General features: G+C 35.6%; 1 protein-coding gene across 2 annotated transcripts in view; it reads left to right on the top strand.

The window, feature by feature from the left end:
• LOC128982900 (kinase suppressor of Ras 2) overlaps nt 1-18,833 on the top strand; it is a 149,311-nt gene that overhangs the window by 57,315 nt on the left and 73,163 nt on the right. The window lies entirely within an intron of this gene.

Below are 18,833 nucleotides of genomic sequence, written 5' to 3'. Positions count from 1 at the left end.
CTTAAGATGAATAATTCACTAGAGATGTCCGAGTCTGAGATTTTCAATTTAGACAAGACAAGTTTTTTTTCTATCATGAATTGTAGTAAGTAGTTAAATTTAATAATTTAACCAGTCAAAAACCTTCTTTTTAAATGTAATGAAGTTATGATGTAGAGTTACCTAAATATATATATATTTTTTTGTAGACAACAGGATGAAAATATGAATTAAGTTTATAATAAAGGTCACCTAATTTTATTTTATTCAAAAAGCAACGTTTCCTTAAAATTGGTGCTGTCAGAGAGGAAAAAGACAACTAAAAAATAATCAATTATTTCAACAACAAATAGAACAACTTTTTGAAATGTTCTCAAATTTGTTGTATCCAACTAACTATAGCATCAGCATAGTAGTTATTATTTTAACACGTTCGCTACTGAGCGTCGAATATATGTGACGCCGCGGTCATTGCCACAGACCGAGGTATACATTTGAATCTTACACATAGACCGGCTGTCACTTGGATAACAGTTCGCACAGACCACGGGCGAAAACCTGTAAAACAGTGGTCATTTACATTGTAATACGCTACAATCGTGTTTGTAAATAAATCATTTTTGTTTTTTTGTATTTTTTATAACCTTTTGTAATGTCGCATATTTGCGACGCCCGGTCGACAGCGAAGACAATAGTAAAAATTATCATAGTTTTATTGAAATAGACTAAATGTCGCATATATGCGACAGTTCATTTTTTGTGTTTTAAAGTGAAAGTAAGTAAAAAAATAAACAGATTATTCAAGATCAGTTTATAACTGAACAAATATAAAAGCTACATACAGGGTGTCTACCAGTCGGGAATTCCGGGAAATTCGGGAAAAAGTCGGGGATTTTGAAAGGTCGGGAAAAGTCGTGAAAAAGTCATGAATTTCGGCCTAAAGTCGGGAATAATCTAACCTTTCAAAATTAGGGATGAACGGGTCCCAAAACTTTAAAAAAATGTTCTGGATCTTATATTCCTGATCATTGGGACGGGATTACATTTGAGGGGTGGGGGATGAAACGAAAATGCATCGGAATTCCAATTCGATTCAGTGATGATCAAAATAACGATTTGAATCATGGGAATTCAGTGTCCATAATATACGTTTTTGAATCAGCATCCATACGTTATGGAATCAGTATCTATATACGGTATTGAATCAGTATCCATATACGTTATTGAATCATTATCCAAATAACTTTTTGAATCAGTGTCTATACGTCATTGAATCAGTATCCATATACGTAGTTGACTGTTACATTGATACTGTTACTTTGACTACCAGTATCCATATATAACTTATTGACATTATTCAAATGATTGACATTAATTATATAAGCTATTCATTGAGATGAGACATTGCTTAGCCATACAAGTTATTACCAAACAAGTACATGGCATACACTGAGACATTGCTTAGCCATACAGGTTATTGCCATCCAAGTACATGGCATACACTGAGACATTGCTTAGCCATACAAGTTATTACCATCCAAGTACATGGCATACACTGAGACATTGCTTAGCCATACAAGTTATTACCATCCAAGTACATGGAATACACTGAGACATTGCTTAGCCATACAGGTTATTGCCATCCAAGTACATGGCATACACTGTGACATTGCTTAGCCATACAGGTTATTACCATCCAAGTATATGGAATACACTGAGACATTGCTTAGCCATACAAGTTATTACCATCCAAGTACATGGTATACACTGAGACATTGCTTAGCCATACAAGTTTTTACCATCCAAGTACATGGCATACACTGAGACATTGCTTAGCCATACAAGTTATTACCATCCAAGTACATGGCATACACTGAGACATTGCTTAGCTATACAAGTTATTACCATCCAAGTACATGGCATACACTGAGACATTGCTTAGCCATACAAGTTATTACCATCCAAGTACATGGTATACACTGAGACATTGCTTAGCCATACAGGTTATTGCCATCCAAGTACATGGCATACACTGAGACATTGCTTAGCCATACAGGTTATTGCCATCCAAGTACATAGCATACACTGAGACATTGCTTAGCCATACAGGTTATTGCCATCCAAGTACATGGCATACACTGAGACATTGCTTGACCATACAGGTTATTGCCATCCAAGTACATTGCATACACTGAGACATTGCTTCGCCATACAAGAAGTTATGTATACCTTGTAGTTTTGATTCTATCCTCTTATTTTATCAATGTAAACCAATTGAAAGATTCAGTATTTAAATCTTACAAAGGTTTTTATTTGTTTACACCCAAAAATATCTTTATTTATAAAATGAATAAAATAAAATAGGTAACATACTTAACAACATGATGCTGCAAGTAAAAATTATGAAATAGGCAAGAAGCTCACTGTTATTTCCAGAAATACTGGTTCTTCTAATGTATGATTGAAAACAGATATTTCACTCCACTGAGAAGTATGAATAGAAAAATTCCATGTTGCTTCGAATCGAGTTACATCAAAATTTTTTTTTTAATCGAATCGTTGCTTTGAGTTGAAATGTTTTGCTGCTTCACACACCCCTACATTTAATACGGGATTTTCTTGGCATGTGATACGTTTCGATCGTCAGTGATTTTGCTGGGTCGTAAGTGACAACATATGTTGACGAAGGTACCGTGACCGCGAGACGGAAAAAGGTGTAGTAACATGGAGAATGGACCGAGTTTTTGGTCGGGATTTATATAAAAATGGTAATGAAAAGTCGGGAAAAAGTCGGGAATTCCATTTGAGAAATCTGGTAGACACCCTGTACATAGGATAATGCAGCATACATATTGCATTCATACATACAGTGATGCAGAGAAGCAAAGACCAGTATTTCCAACTATTATATGACGTCACCAATCATCATATCCACAGACCAAGCGACGCAGTTGTGCGTCAGACATCTCTGTAGACCACTGCTGGGAATTCAGTGCCTTCAAATAGACCACTACAAAGATATAAGCATTTTAATAACATTAGAACCCCGACGCATATATGCGACGGCAGTCTATAGGTGGAAACCGGCCGTCGCATATGTGCGTCGCTGGTCCATGTGAATGGAAAATTTCGTACTATTGCAGTAGCGAACGTGTTAAAGATATGAATAGGTAAATATTTGATGATATAATAAGACAATAAGAGCATAATTGATTTTATGTGGAATAGATTTATTTGCATAAAAATTAGGGATTGATGAGATTGGATTTTTAATTCGAGGCGTGACAGGATGTTTTATTTCTCATAAGATTTCGAGACGGGATTTCCCTTCTCATACATAACAGGAAATGCACGTTTGACATTTTAACCTAATTTTGTAAAATTTTTAAATACCTACTGATTTATCACAGATGACTGGTTAAATACAGGATGCGGCAAAAAAAAAAAAACCATCTACAGGGTGGGGCAATGAAAGCGCCCCAATTTATAAGCAGTACAAACTCAATAATATTCACCCTATGGATATAAATAGCACAACAAAACACAGCTTATCTTTTGCCATTTTAACTTAACTAAGTCATTTTTCCATTTCTTGAGAACGAAATCCTGCAAGTGACGTTCTTGTCCTACTTGACATTAGGCACTTGAAAACTCCATCAAATACTCCTCCAGCATTTCTTCAGGAATCACTTTAGTTTTTGGACAATTCTTAGCTTCGGTTCAAGCAAATCTGTGGGGTGACTTTGAAAAACCTCAAACTTCAAGTAGCTTATTAGAAACCCCCCTTCCAAAAAAAGGAGCCAACGTAAAGCTTTCAACAACAGCTTCCTGGCAAATCTCTTTGGACTTTAAGTTACTGCGACTCGCACTCTTTCAACATTTGCTGGTGTACAAAGAGTTTTGCGGCACCCACCGATTATTTTTAAGGTTTAAGCGTTTATCCTAAATAATTTTACCCAGTTCACCATTGTTTTCCAATCTGGAACAGTGCCATGTTGACCAAGGATGGAATGTGGTCCAAACAATCTCTGGGTTTTTGCACAAGAACCACAATTTTAAAAATAGGTTTGCACATCAATATCTCAGTGTTAATAGCCTCGGGCATAATATTTACTAAAATGGCATAGTTTAATTGATGTTTTGCACAGCTGATCATTTGTTGTTGCAACAATTAACATGTGACAGCTAAAACAAATTGTGGCGTTCTCATTGCCCCACCCTGTATTTTCTGCATAGCACTGTTCAACGACAGGTCGTCCGAGAGTAGTGGGAGGAGGCTCGTTGGAAAGCCTACACAATGCCATTTTTTAGTCATAGAGAGCAGTGGTCGCCTAAGCTAGTGCGGTTGTTATGGAGTCGTTTTATAAAATTGTGAATTCATTCATTGCTACTCAGCGGCAGTTTCATGCATTCTTTCAATTATGGCGACATGGACAAGTTCCGTTGCGTAGCACAATAATGCGGTGGATTACTTACTTTAGGACAACGGCTTCTGCGTTGAAAAGGAAGGTGACAGGCCTTTTAAAGTCAGATAGGACGCCAGACAACAAACATTCGATAGAGTTTGTGCTGCTGTGGAATACAGTCCTCGTAGGCCAGCCCTAAAACAAGCGGCTGCCTTGAACATATCTCATTTATACGAATTTTGAGGTTAATTTTCATCCCTATGGATTAGAATAATAATCTGTATAATTTGGTAATCATCCATACAGATAATCAGGACGGAACCTCTCTATGTCGAAATAATTGAATAAAAGCACGGAGCTGCCGCTGAGTTGCAATGACTAAATCATTACTTTTTAAAAACTATTCAATAACAACCGCATGTAGCTCATACGACCACTGCTCTATGACTACAAAAAATGGCATTGCATAGGCTTTCCAACGAGCCTACCCCCACCACACTCAGACGACCTGTCGCTGAACATGAGTGTCCAAGAATGTAAATGGCTCTCTGTCAGATATGTGTGTGCACGGTGTGGCGTCTGGAAATAATCATAATCATAGATTAAGTAATTCACTGCTCAGCCCGCTCACGCCAACTTTAAACTAAAGCACAATGACAAAAAAAGTAGTTTTGCTCCTCAGAACAACTTAAGATCTTCTAACTTAAACTACAAAAACAACGTAAAAACTAAAATACAAAGCTATTTCCGGAAAACTGTGATGGTTTAAAGAGCAGCACAAAAACCAAAGGAAATTATAGAAAAACTGACGATAAAATAAATAAAGGTAATAAATGTTTGAGATTTATGCATACCAATTTACAGTCCATCAGAAACAAAGTAGATGAGCTTGGTTTATTGTTGGATGAGTTTGCGTGTAGTGTGGTATTAGTTAACGAGCACTGGTGTTATAATGAAGAGATAATGTTTTATACACCCCAAGGGTTTAAGCTGGCCGATGCTTATTGTAGAAATAATGATCCACACGGAGGCTCAGCAATTTTTATTCTCAAACATCTCAAATGTAACAAAATTGATGTATCTCACCTAACACAAGTAGGATTAATGGAAGCAGTTTGTATTGAGCTTATAGATTATAAGGTGGTAGTTATATCATTGTACAGAAATCCGAGTTCCGATGTTAATAGCTTCTTAAGTTTACTAGATGCCTTACTTGATTATGTGTGTAAGAAAAAAACTAATTATCGATTGATTTTGGGGGGTGACTTCAACATTGATATATTTAAAGAGAATGTTACCAGTAATATGTTTCTCAATATCCTTAAGTCATTCAATTTGTACTGTATAAATAGGGAGCCTACCAGAAACCTGAGTTGTCTGGATAACATAGCCACTAATTGTCATAAGTCTCAATTTAAACAAGGAATTTGGCCCTACACTATTTCCGATCACTCAATTATTTGGTTTGAATTAATATTACAAAATCCCCTAAAATGCAAGTTAGATGAAATTTCCTATAGAAATCTAAAACAGATCAATTTGTTTGCAAGCTCTTTGGCCAATACTGAATGGGATGAATTGTTTTGTACTCCTGATGTCAACCTAGCGTTTAAATTATTTCTGGATAAACTCCTTTTATTGTATAACTTTTATTGCCCTAGAATAACAAAAAAATTTGTACCGGGAAGTCAAAGAGTCTCAAAGCCGTGGTTTGATAGCAGTCTGAAAGAACAGAGAAACACTGTAATTTTATTAAATGACTTGTTAAAAATACCCAAGTATAGAAACGATAAGTTGAAAGCATTTTATCTTAATTTTAAGAAACAATACAGGTCAGCTATCATTAAGGCTAAAATCAAATACAACGACAGTTTTGTCAGTAATGCGCCAAATAAATGCGCTGCCGCTTGGCGGCTCATAAAATTTGAATCCAACATTAACAAAACACAGAAGCTCGAGTCCCCAATTTCAGCTCAAGAGTTTAATGATCACTTCATTAAGATCGGTAGAAGGGTGGCCGAAAAAGTTAATTCATCCAATTGCAATAGTGACTTTGTCAACTTTCTTCAAAAAGTAAAGCCGGTGACCAAAGAGTTCCACCTTCAGCCAATAGATAACCGGTCATTGCTATCAATTGTAAGATTATTAAAAACCTCCCGATCCGAAGATATATTTGGTTTGTCAAATAATGTCGTAAAGGAAATCATCCCTTTCATTTTAGAACCATTAGTCTATCTCATAAACTTGTCTATTTTTCAGGTACATTTCCCCATAGCCTAAAATTTTCCAAAACACACCCAATTCATAAAAAGGAAGACAGAACAGTTATTGATAATTTTAGACCAATTTCTATAATTCCAATCTTTTCAAAGATAATTGAACATTATGTGAAATCTCAACTCTACAGTCATCCTGATAAGCACGAAATTCTGAGCCCAGCTCAATTCGGTTTCAGACCTGGTTTTTCAACAATACAGGCAGTTGACAAATTAATTTCTGAGGTATTAAAATCTTTTGAAGACAACAAATATCTTAACGTAGCTTTAATGGATCTCAGTAAAGCTTTCAATAGTACGTCACACCAAATTATTTTGCATAAATTAAAATTTTATGGAGTTCAAAAAAATGAGCTAAATTTCTTCAATACTTATCTATGTGGCAGATTCCAACAAGTGGTTGTTGGGCAGGACTCATCTGAGTTTGAGGAAATTCTAGCGGGAGTCCCTCAAGGGTCAGTGTTAGGGCCTATTCTGTTTCTCTTAATGATTAACGACTTACCTAGTAACCTATCTTGCCAATCACTCTTATATGCCGATGATACCACTTTATTTTCCTCAAGTTGTAGTTTTACTGAGTCTGAAGCCACAGTCAACAACGCAATTACTTTATCTTCTAATTGGTTTAATGCAAACTCTCTTACCTTAAATCATGATCAAACTGAGTGGATTTGCTTTTCGCTAAAACACTTTGAAGGTTCAAATATCCCGTCAACAGTGAAACTTTTAGGCATACATTTGGATGCAAAGCTTACATGGCAACGCCACACTACGCATGTTGTGTCTAAGATCTCCCGAGTCTGCTTTTTGTTGAGAAGACTTAAGAGTTGCGTCTCGGATAGTATGCTCATTACTGCTTATTATAGTTTCTTCCACTCTCATCTTCTGTATGGAAACATTCTGTGGGGTAATAGCGCTGGAGCCAGAAAGGTTTTCTCATGGCAGAAAAAAGCACTGAGAATAATTTTTGAAATACCACGCAGAACGACCAGCAAACCTTTTTTTAGCAAACACAGAATAATGACTCTACCGTGTATATTTATTTTTCAAAATTTGCTATTTGTTAAAGAAAATCTTTCATCATTCCCAAAACGTAATGAATTTCACAGTTATAATACTAGAACAAGTAACCACCTAGATATTCCGATAGTAAGATTATCAAAATCAACTAATAGCCACAAATTCCTTCAAATACAGCTCTTTAATAAGCTACCTGTATCGTTTCAAGAGCTTAGCTTTAATAAATTTAAAAATAAATTGGCTGTTTGGCTTCTTGACAGATGTTTTTTTTTTCACTAAAAGAATTTTTAGAATACCAAATACCTAATATATAGTTCATTGTTTTTTCCCTTTTCAATTCCTGCTGTAACTTATTTTCTTTCAACACAATTGACCTAATCCATAGAAAGTTTGTATTTATTTTGACGTTGTCTATTGTACTTTTGTTTGTATTTAATGACAATAAAGATATTCTTATTCTAACAGTGCGCTGCAGAAGGTTCGGGTTTTTGCCGCACCCTGTACAAAAATAACAATAACAAGCATATTTAAAATATTTTATTAAAACCCATTACAGGGTGTATACCAACCGGGAAAACCGGGAGAACCGGGAAATAACCTTGAATTTGAAGGGACCTGGAGAAAAACCGGGAAAAAGCCAGGATTTTTGTACCGATTCCGGGATTTTTATTTTAGCCGCGGTAGAAGATTGTAGTCGTAAAATGCGTCTTGCCGCGATTGCGGACGACAACGATGACGTTTGCGTGACCGCTGGAGATGACGATGGCATTTCCGTGACTACTGGAGACGACGATGATGTTTACATGGCTGCGGTAAATAATCATGATTATGCCGCGATCGCGTAGTTCGACGATTACGTTTCCCTAACCGCTGAAGTCAATGATGATGTCTACATGGCCGCGGAAGATTTTCATAATTTGCCGTGACCGCGAAAGATGACAATGTGATTTCTACACGGCCGCGTGAAATGCTCATGATTTTGCCGCAATTGCGGCCGACGACGACGACGTTTCCGTGACCGTGGGAGACGACGATGACGTTTACGTGACCGTGGGATCAACGATGATGTATACACTGCCGCAGGAAATATTCATGATTTTGCTGAGATCGCGGACGAAGACGATGACGTTTCCGCGACCGCGAAAGACGACGATGATTATGTCTACACGGACACAGATGTTCATGATTTTGCCGCGATCGCGGACGACAACGATGACGTTCTACTCACCCGCGGGTTACGACGACGACATTGACACGGACGCGGGAAATATTCATGATTTTGCCGAGATCGCGGACGAAGACGATGACGTTTCCGCGACCGCGAAAGACGACGATGATTATGTCTACACAGACACAGATGTTCATGATTTTGCCACGATCGCGGACGACAACGATGACGTTCTACTCACCCGCGGGTTACGACGACGACATTGACACGGCCGCGGGAAATATTCATGATTTTGCCGAAATCGTGGACGATGACGATGACGTTTCCGTGACCGCGGGAGACGACAATGATATTTACACGGCCGCGGGAAATATTCATGATTTTGCCGAGATCGCGGACGACGACGATGACGTTTCCGTGATTGCGGGAGGCAATGATGATGTCTACACGCCCGCGGAAGATTTTTGTGATTTTCCTGTGGCGAAAGACGACGATGATTATGTCTACACGGCCACAGATGTTCATGATTTTGCCGCGATCGCGGACTTCAACGATGACGTTCTGTTGACCGCGGGAGACGACGATGATATTGACACGGCCGCAGGAAATATTCATGATTTTACCGATATCGCGGACGACAGCGATGACGTTTCCGTGACTGCGGGAAGCAATGATGATGTCTACATGGCCGCAGGAAATATTCATGATTTTGCCGAGATCGCGGACGACGACGACGATGACGTTTCCGTGACTGCGGGAGGCAATGATGATGTCTACATGGCCGCCGAAGAAATTCGTGATTTGCCGTGACCGCCAAAGACGACGATGATTGTCTACACGGCCGCAGATGTTCATGATTTTGCCGCAATCGCGGACAACGACGATGACGTGACTGCGGGAGTCAATGATGGTGTCTACACGGCCTCGGAACATTTTCGTTATTTTGCCGTGATCGCGGACGATGGCGATGACGTTTACGTGACCGCAGGAGTCAATGATGATGTCCACATGGCTGCGGAAGATTTTCGTGATTTTGCCGCGATCGCGGATGACGATGATTATGTTTCCGTGATCGCGAGAGACGGCGGTAATGTATACATACCGCGGGAGATGTCCAGGATTTTTCTAAGATAACGTAAGACTGTGATGACGTTTACGTCACTGTATGAAGCGACCACACGACCGCAGGAAATATTCAGGAGTTTGCCGCCGTTGATAATGTGTTCATAAAAAATGAAGATAATATTCAGGATTTTGCTGCAATCGAGAGAGACGATGTTTCCGGTGACCTTAAGGTACCTTAAGTAATGATGATAATGAAATTATTACTATAATAAGGATTATTATTTTTTCAACACTAGCTCACTGGACTTTAAAAAAAATTTGATGTATATTGTATACTTAAGCTGCAAGTCTTAAATTGATTATAGTTTAAGTGGAACCAAACAGATATGCGGGAACCTGGAAAAACCTCAAAAAACCAGGAAAAAACCTGGAATTTCACTTTAATAAAATAGTATACACCCTGCATTAATAAAAAACATCAGTATAAAAAAATACAAATATTAACTAGGCCTATCTATTAAAAATAATTATTCCACATAGGAAAGATGGTGACATCAGTTCAGATATAGTTCAACTTTGAAAAATACAAAATTTATCTGTCTGAAACATTAGTCTTACTAGTTGAGTATTAAATTACTAGCCCAGTAAATGAAGACAAATATATGGCCTTTGTCGAAACAAATTAGCGACATGAAAAACTATATACCAATCGTTGGTACCCAACTAGATATAAATTTTCCCAAAAGTCCCTCACCCCGGTGCATTCCCCCCCCCACCCCCCTCAAAGTCAGCAATTTCATGGTTTTACTAAAACACGTCTATTTTACACGTGAGTTGTCCAATTCGGTAAAATAATAGCTTGTTGTCTAAAATTAAATGTTCAGTATATCGCAGGCCAGCTGATCATATGTGTGTGTGAGAGAGAGAGAGCATATTAGTCCAGGAGAAAACTGCACATTTCTAACTTCCGTGGGATTTTTTGTGAAGAGAAGGTGTGACCTTGTGGAATCTCTTTATTATATGTCACATAATGGTGTAGTACTGGGTGTTTACCTTCAAATTGTACAGTTTGGTTTTTATCACGTCGTAAATCCAAGATGGCCGCCATGTGTGACATCTATTTATTAAATTAATAATAACTCATTCCAGAGAAAAACAATCGGATTTTAGTTTACACCAATGGATTCAGCTTAAAAAAGCAAACAATTTGCTATCCTGAATCATTGCTCTATGTCAATTGGTTACCGAGATCATAGACAATAGAGTAAATAGACTGTCAAAGAAAGGTTTTGCGATCTGCCGCTAGAGCGTTATCGCCGTTCGATATCGGTTATCGGTATGCGATTCTGTGTCGTCGTCAACTACTCGCCAGCTGTTACCAGCACTACCACTCTTGCAAACGAAATGCTTACTATATCGCTGTCGTCTTCTGCAATCGCGTCAAAATCATGAACGTCCTCCGCGGCTGTGTAGACATCATCATTGAATGCTGTGGTCACGAACGTCATCGTCGTCCATGATTGTGGCAAAATCGTGAACATCTTCAGTGGCCGTGTAGACATTATTGTCTTGTGCGACCGTAGAAAAGACGTGATCATTTTTCCCGCGGTCACGAAAACGTTGTCTAGCACGGTCGCGGTTTAAGAACATCTCCCGCGGTCGTGTAGACATCATCATCGTCTTGCGCCGTCACGGAAACGTGATCGTTGTCTAGCGCGATCAAGGTAAAATCATGAAATTTCCCGACTTTGATATCAAAATAAATATGGATAACGAATAAAAATCATTTTTGTAGTCTGTGCAATTTGCGCAAATTTGAAACAGTTTTTCATTTTGTTTCTATTTGCCCAATTTTAGGTGATATCAGGGAGTATTGGTTTGGAAAACGAAGCATGCATTGAGAAGAACACATATAATACATAAATGGTAGGGATTGGCAAAAATTAGAAAACTTAATGAGAGAGGTGTGGAGAAGGAGGTGGGAGTTAATTAGAGAATTTAATTACGAATAAATCAAGTGACATTTTTTTTTTCCAAATTCAAAATTGTTTTATTCTCTTTATAATTATAAATTATAGCAAAACAATAAATATGTCAAATAAATTGTCAGCCTGTCTTCTTGAATATTCATAGTAATTTTTATAGATTTCATTATGCGTAAACCTTTTAAAACCTAATAATTTTAAAAGTAAAATAATACAAGTTATGTAAACAATATTATGAAAAAGGTTTTTTTTTAAGTTTATTTTAAAAATGGATGTATAATTGTATGTAAATTTGTGTATGTTATTTTGTTTATTTTGTTTCAACTTCATTTTCATAAATGTGTTTTCCAGGTTTGTCAACCAAACAGACGGTCGTAGGCCATTGTTTATTAAGTGTTTGATTATGTTTTTTATGAGGGGAATGTTTATTTTAAAATAAAGCACTTTATTCATTCATTCATTCATTCAAAATAAAGACTAAATCCCAACTTTTCAAGACCATTTTGAAATTCAATACTAATACCTGACTTTCCCGTTTTCCCCGACTACTAGACACCCTGGTTAATTAGATTTTGACCTCGATATAATAAAGAAAAACTTTGAATCATTGTAATGAAACTACAAAAGTATAACAAATATATGTTTGAAAAAATACAATAAAAGATGACATTTAAATTAATTTATTGCTTAATATTAAATAAGTCAGTAAACTCCAATTCTGGGGAATTCTTCCAAAGTTGGCAACACTACTCCCAACTACCAAGTTGTTATGGAAACAGTCGCTAGCGCTTGATGCTGCAGCGGTGTGCGCCGTAACTACACATTACCCCTAGCGGTCGGCGCCGGAATATACGCTAACCGCAGCACAGCTGACAGTCTATATTTATTTCTTTTTTCTATGCCGAGATATTGCACGCGGTAAACACAGAACATTGTTCCCATGTTATCCTTATGGGTAAAAAATAAAATTGTATATCTCGCTTATTTCTCAACATATCTGAATAAAAATTGGTAGGTGGCTTCATATAGTAGAGATCTACTTGATTATGGCCTAAAATCACCCATTTTGACATTTCCGTGGCAGCAAACCTGCATACTCATTTCCCATGTTATTCTTATGGTCAATAGTTTTGCATGCTTGTTTATAAACTAACGTTGAGAAATGTTGATGTGTGGCTCCAATTTAAGTATTTATTGAAGCATTTGAAATTCGCTGAGTAAACAGGTCTGCTGATACGGGGGTATTTTAACTATAAACAAATCTCACTAATTACAGGTAGAAAATAAAATAAAATATACTACAGTTGTGAGACATAAGTAATGTCGGGGGATTTTGAATGAAGCAATTGTATGATTGGTGGCGATAGATAGGTGACATAAAGAATCGTGTACTACCGGATGTTTTGTCTGACAGTATGGCCTAGCTGGTATTTTTGGCCGCCATCTTGCATCCGCCATATCAGCGGATGTGGCACAATGTGGTATTTTGAACTTAAACTGTTCATCCTCTAGACCTTCCAGAACATCAAGTGTGGTAACTTTTACTGTAATCTAAATGAGACCAAAAGTCCGTTGTTATCAAGATTAAATTAATAACCCCGTATACAGTCCACTTTTATTATTGCTAAAAAAGCCTTTAGAATACGCTACATTAAATTTCCTCCAAAAAAATCATATACATGTTTACTGTAAATCTCACAGTTTTCCCGTGATTATTATATTCTGTGATTGAACTACTATAATTGATGAAATTGTGAAAATATTGGCACTGTCATTTTAGATTTCCTACTGTATTTTTTTTATTTGTGAGAAATAAAAAAAAAGTTAATTATAGGTTGTGGAGCGTTTTCTTATGAACACATACATATATGTTAGTCCAGGATTGTGAAGTAAATGTAGGCGGTAGTGTAGCCTAAATAGACGATAGTCGGAGCGCTCAGCGGGTGACCCCACCGAATAATTAACTATTTTTTGAACTAACAGTAGATCTATATAACATAATTGTTCTCTTTAACGTTTTCTACTCGTTGCGAAGTAATGGGGGCTAGTAATTAGATAAGTTAAGTTCAATTGTAAACATTAATTTTGTGCGTAAACAATTAACCCATTGTTGAAAATATAAAAAGGTGCTGACATTTATATTGTTATTAGGGATGGACGGATCTCAAAATTTTGATAAATTTTCAGGAAATTTTAGGTCTTGTCCTACGAGACGAAATTTTATTTTGATTAAGATTTTTTCAAGAAGAGATATATAAAAAAAGGTTAAAAACTCCTGCAGAAACTCAATGTAATACCCGCACAGGAGCGTTTTGTTGTTGTTGCGTTTCCTCTGCGAATGGGCGTTCTTATTTAACTAATTCTTTACATGTTAATATTGCTTTAATTGTTTTATAATTTTTGGTTTTCTTGACATCGCAAATTATGAGAAGTTTTGTTAAAAGTAAGCAGGGTGAGACATGTTTTACCTACTACTGATAGCGAAAACAAGATCATTCTAAAAATAACATAAGACTGAAAATTTGTTACTTTAAACCTATTAAGACTGATAAATTTTGGTATTTTTTAAGTTATACTATTAGCCCAGTCAATAAAGCTTTTGTGTCAAAACAAATTAGCGACAGGCAAAACTATATACCAATCGTTAGTACCTAACTAGATATACTTTTCCCAAAAGTCCCTAAAAAGCTATTAACTCATAAATATATGTCCACAATTTTGATAAAGCACCAACATTTCCAAACACATGTTTTATATAAATTTGGCAATTCTCATATTAAGTTTGTTCATAAGAATAACGTAGAAACTTTGCAAGCCATAATGCCTAAGTCCATTAAGCCTGTGGTTTATATACCACGATATTGACAAACTCCAAACTTTAACATCTATAATATTAGTTCCATCAATCCCTAATCCTCATTGATTTGATCAATAATCCACTAAACGTATTAATAGGCCACTCCATTTCCCAGACATTATAAGAAATTTAAACAAACATACTACAATTTTTAATTTTATAAACACTTTAACCCTTTGCGATCGTTCTCTTTTACTTCCATATAGATTGGAAAGACCACACTTGGTGGCCCTCTCATTTTGTTTAATGACGCGACATTGTCAGTGCTAAAGGTAGCCCTGTAGCTTGGGCCGGCCACAAGTAGTGGCACTCTACAGATTTCCAGTTCAGTTTGGCTGTGCACCCCATGGTGGCCTCCTGTTTCTCTTAATAATATTTAGTATTGTAATTTTGTTTTTAATTCTCTCCGCTTGAGAGGTGCTGCGGAATTTCATTCCAACATTTCATGCTTCTAATTATAAATCATAACGGCGACTTCAGCTTATTATGACATCTTTCTTAACTCACACACTCTTTTTCAAGGTTGATAATTTTGTTGTATCATTATTAAAATAATTACTTCGCTCGGCCACATAGTTAACAATGCTCCTATACGACACTGCAAACTTCAACCTACCAGCATGGAAAGATAAAGACTGTCAACCATTCTTATTTGAATAACTAACAATATATTTAGCAGTAATTTAATTTGTATTAGTTTATCAGACAGATATCTATTTGTATAACTTTCAGATAAACTCTACTAGCTTAGTTAATTAGGATCAACTTTTTGTAATGTGAACTTAAAGTAGAGTAGAATGACGATATAAGTCAACTGAAAGTGTTGTCTGAACAGCACTTCACAGTCTTTAGCATAGATTAAACATACTCCTTAAGAAGGAGTATCTCGTTTGTCACTTAACTCCTGATCAACAGATAAAGTAGGGTTGAGGATTCCCAGATACGTTAAATCGCGGTTAATAGTAAAATACTATTAAATAGTAAAGGGTATTAAAATACAAGACAGTATTAAATCATGCTAATTAACATATTAATATTGCATTAAAACAAAACTGAATTTTGTTTTTGATAAGAATCACAATGAATAACAAGTATTTTAACACAATGACACAGGTAAATACAAAGAAGATCTTTAAGAAGGTCTTTAAGATTAAAACAAATATTTATAAGACACTAACTACCGTGAATTAGTTTCTTTGCAAATAAATAATCAGCAACATTTTTCTATTATTGAACAGAGAAATATCTATTTTTGACTCTACTTTCTTGTTTCGTAACCCTATTTTATTTTGTCTGTAGTAGAAGCATTGTATTGCTAACAGGAGGTGTAAGAGGGGAGATTCTATTATGGTTTGTTTACATCCTACCGCCCTTCCTTCTGTAAAAAGGACCCTGCAGATTAAAACATTGACTTGTGTTGCTAATTATGACCGTCTGTCTACATTTAATTTTACTTTTTTTCTGGAACAGGTCCCGGTTAAGCCGTACCGTGGTTGATCGGGATTAGTGTAATCCCATCTGTAATTATAATTCTCTCTACTTACATGGAATAACAGTGTATTAAGCTCAGATATAAACATTTTATTTGTTGTTCGTGATCGCGGCAAAATCATGAAAATCTCCTGCGGCCATATAGACATCATCGTTGTCTCGCGCGGTAACGGAAACATTATCATTGTCGTCCTTAATCGCGGCAAAATCATGAACATTTCCCTCGGCTGTGTAGGAACATCATCATCTCCCACAGTCAAGGAAACGTCGTCTTGCGCGTTCGTGGCAATAGCGGTAATTTTCCGATCACGGGGGCGTGACGGGTATTGGTAATTGAATCAACTTTTAAGATCGATTCTCGATACCGATACCAATGGCCAAGTATCAGTGGTATCGAGAATTGCCCCATCCTTAGTTTTAACCATTAAAAAATCCTTTTATGTGTTATATTCAAGGCTATTAAATAATTTAATTGTTAAACCGTTCTAATATTTAAATTATAAAGTTGTTATTAAATATGAGTGTACAAAATTGAATCATAATGATGACCAAGTATACAGGTATTATGTTATGTTAAAGATTATTGTCTTGGATTGAAAAGTCTCGCAATACGGTGGCATTTAAATACAAGCGTTAGACGTAAACAAGAGTAGTAATAATGGCGGCCAAACCAGGAAAGGAAGGGGGTCTACTACTAGTGGCCCTGCCGAGCTATAGGCTCGTCACTTCTTATATATATTACATCTTTAATTTAAAGACTTTATTAATTGGTTAGATCAAGAATTAGCAAATGTTCAAGGATCTGGATTAGATGAAAAAACATAAAAATATATAAAGAAAAAAAATTCAGTCTGTTAACCCTAGCTGACTTAGAAAAATTATGTAAAAATATTAAGTATTTTAGAGGTGTTTTTATGAGGGATATGCTTCCTGCAACTGTTATAAATTTGAAATGTTATAAATAAATTAGAATGTGGTATAATTAATGTTGATTCTTTCTCTGGTAATGGAACTCATTGGATATGTTATTATAAAAAAATAAAATTGAGTATTATTTTGATTCTTATGGAAAAAGACCTTTTAAAGAAATAGTTAAATATTTAGGAAAAGATAATATATTTTTTTATGATACTCAAATTCAAAATTATGATGATCCACCTATATGTGGTCACTTGTGTGTTTTTGTATTAAATGAATTGAATAAAGATATAAGATTTGATAACATAATCAATTGATTCTAAATAAATATTGATTCATTAGATATATTTGATTTATTTGGAAGGCAGAAAAAATATTTGATTGAGGTCAAAAATGATTATATTAATCCAAAATTAAGTTCCTTTTTTAATGATGTTAATAAAAATTTAAGAAGTCATATTAATAAAACTAATAATTTGATTAATGCTATTAGTTTATCCAAAAATTATTTAAGTATTAATTCTAGAAGAATTGTTAATGTAAAACCAAGCATTAATTACTATGATGTTATAAAATCCGAATTAAATGAAGTTTTAACCCTCCGAGTGTTATTTGTCGCTGCAGCGACTCACAAACACTCTTTACGGCGAAGGCTCTATGACTGACAAAATCGGATTGAACTGGATCGAGTTAGGTATCGTTATATTTTACAGATTCAGAGCTTTCTCCGGAGGTCTGTCTCTAAGCGCTTTTCATTTTAGTTCCGAAAATATTGTAGCAGACAGCTGACGTGCGTATTTGTAAACAGCTTGGTTATCCTCGGACCGATGACTGATGTGTTTTATTACGTATATCATTGTTTTAGTGTTAAAAATCAAAAGTAGTGATATACGTGGTGCATTATAAGAAGATTTAAGTGATTTTGAAGGGCTGGTTGATGATCCTGAAGAAGTAGGTAGTGATATTGATGTAAATTATCAGCCAGATTCCTAGCTATGGTTAGGCTATGCATTCTTAGCTAAACGCTATGTACTGAAATCTGTTTTTTGCCCATAACTTATTTATTTGCAAATCTACTTCCTTATATTATTATATATTTGTAATCCTCATAAAATTTAAAACAAAGTGGCTATTTTCAAATATTTATAGGCCTATAATTTATACAATTTCATTGAGCGCAAACTTATTTTTTTTTTGGAAAATTTTCCAAAATATTTTTATTTTTACTTAAAAAATTTTTTGAAACAAATGTTTCTTATGTTCTATGTATAATGTTGAAGCTCATGATTTTCCAAACAAAATGGTATATATAACAGTATAATTAACATTGTTTTCAAGCTTCTCAGATCCGTTTTAATAAAACCTTGCAAATGAGCAAAAAATAGGCAGACATTAAGGCCAAAACAAGGGACACTCGGAGGGTTAAATTCTATTATTAAAGTTGGTAATGATCATCCAAGAACTAAAAAGGATTTAGATGAGTTGGTTGATGCATTAAAAATTCATCATGTGATTCTTATCTTAGAAAATATAGAAGATCTTGTCGAAATAGAAATAGAATAGAAGATCTTGTTGAAATAGAAATCTTGTCGAAAATATGGAAGAAAAATTTAATGATAATATAAAATCAATAGATTCTAAATTATCCACTATAATAGCTACTTTACA

The sequence above is a fragment of the Macrosteles quadrilineatus genome, unplaced genomic scaffold (assembly GCF_028750875.1).
Source record: "Macrosteles quadrilineatus isolate MER2022 unplaced genomic scaffold, UCM_ALF_1.0 Scaffold_1__1_contigs__length_201487025, whole genome shotgun sequence".
Taxonomy (NCBI): domain Eukaryota; kingdom Metazoa; phylum Arthropoda; class Insecta; order Hemiptera; family Cicadellidae; genus Macrosteles; species Macrosteles quadrilineatus.
This window is presented reverse-complemented; position numbering and strand designations above follow the sequence as displayed.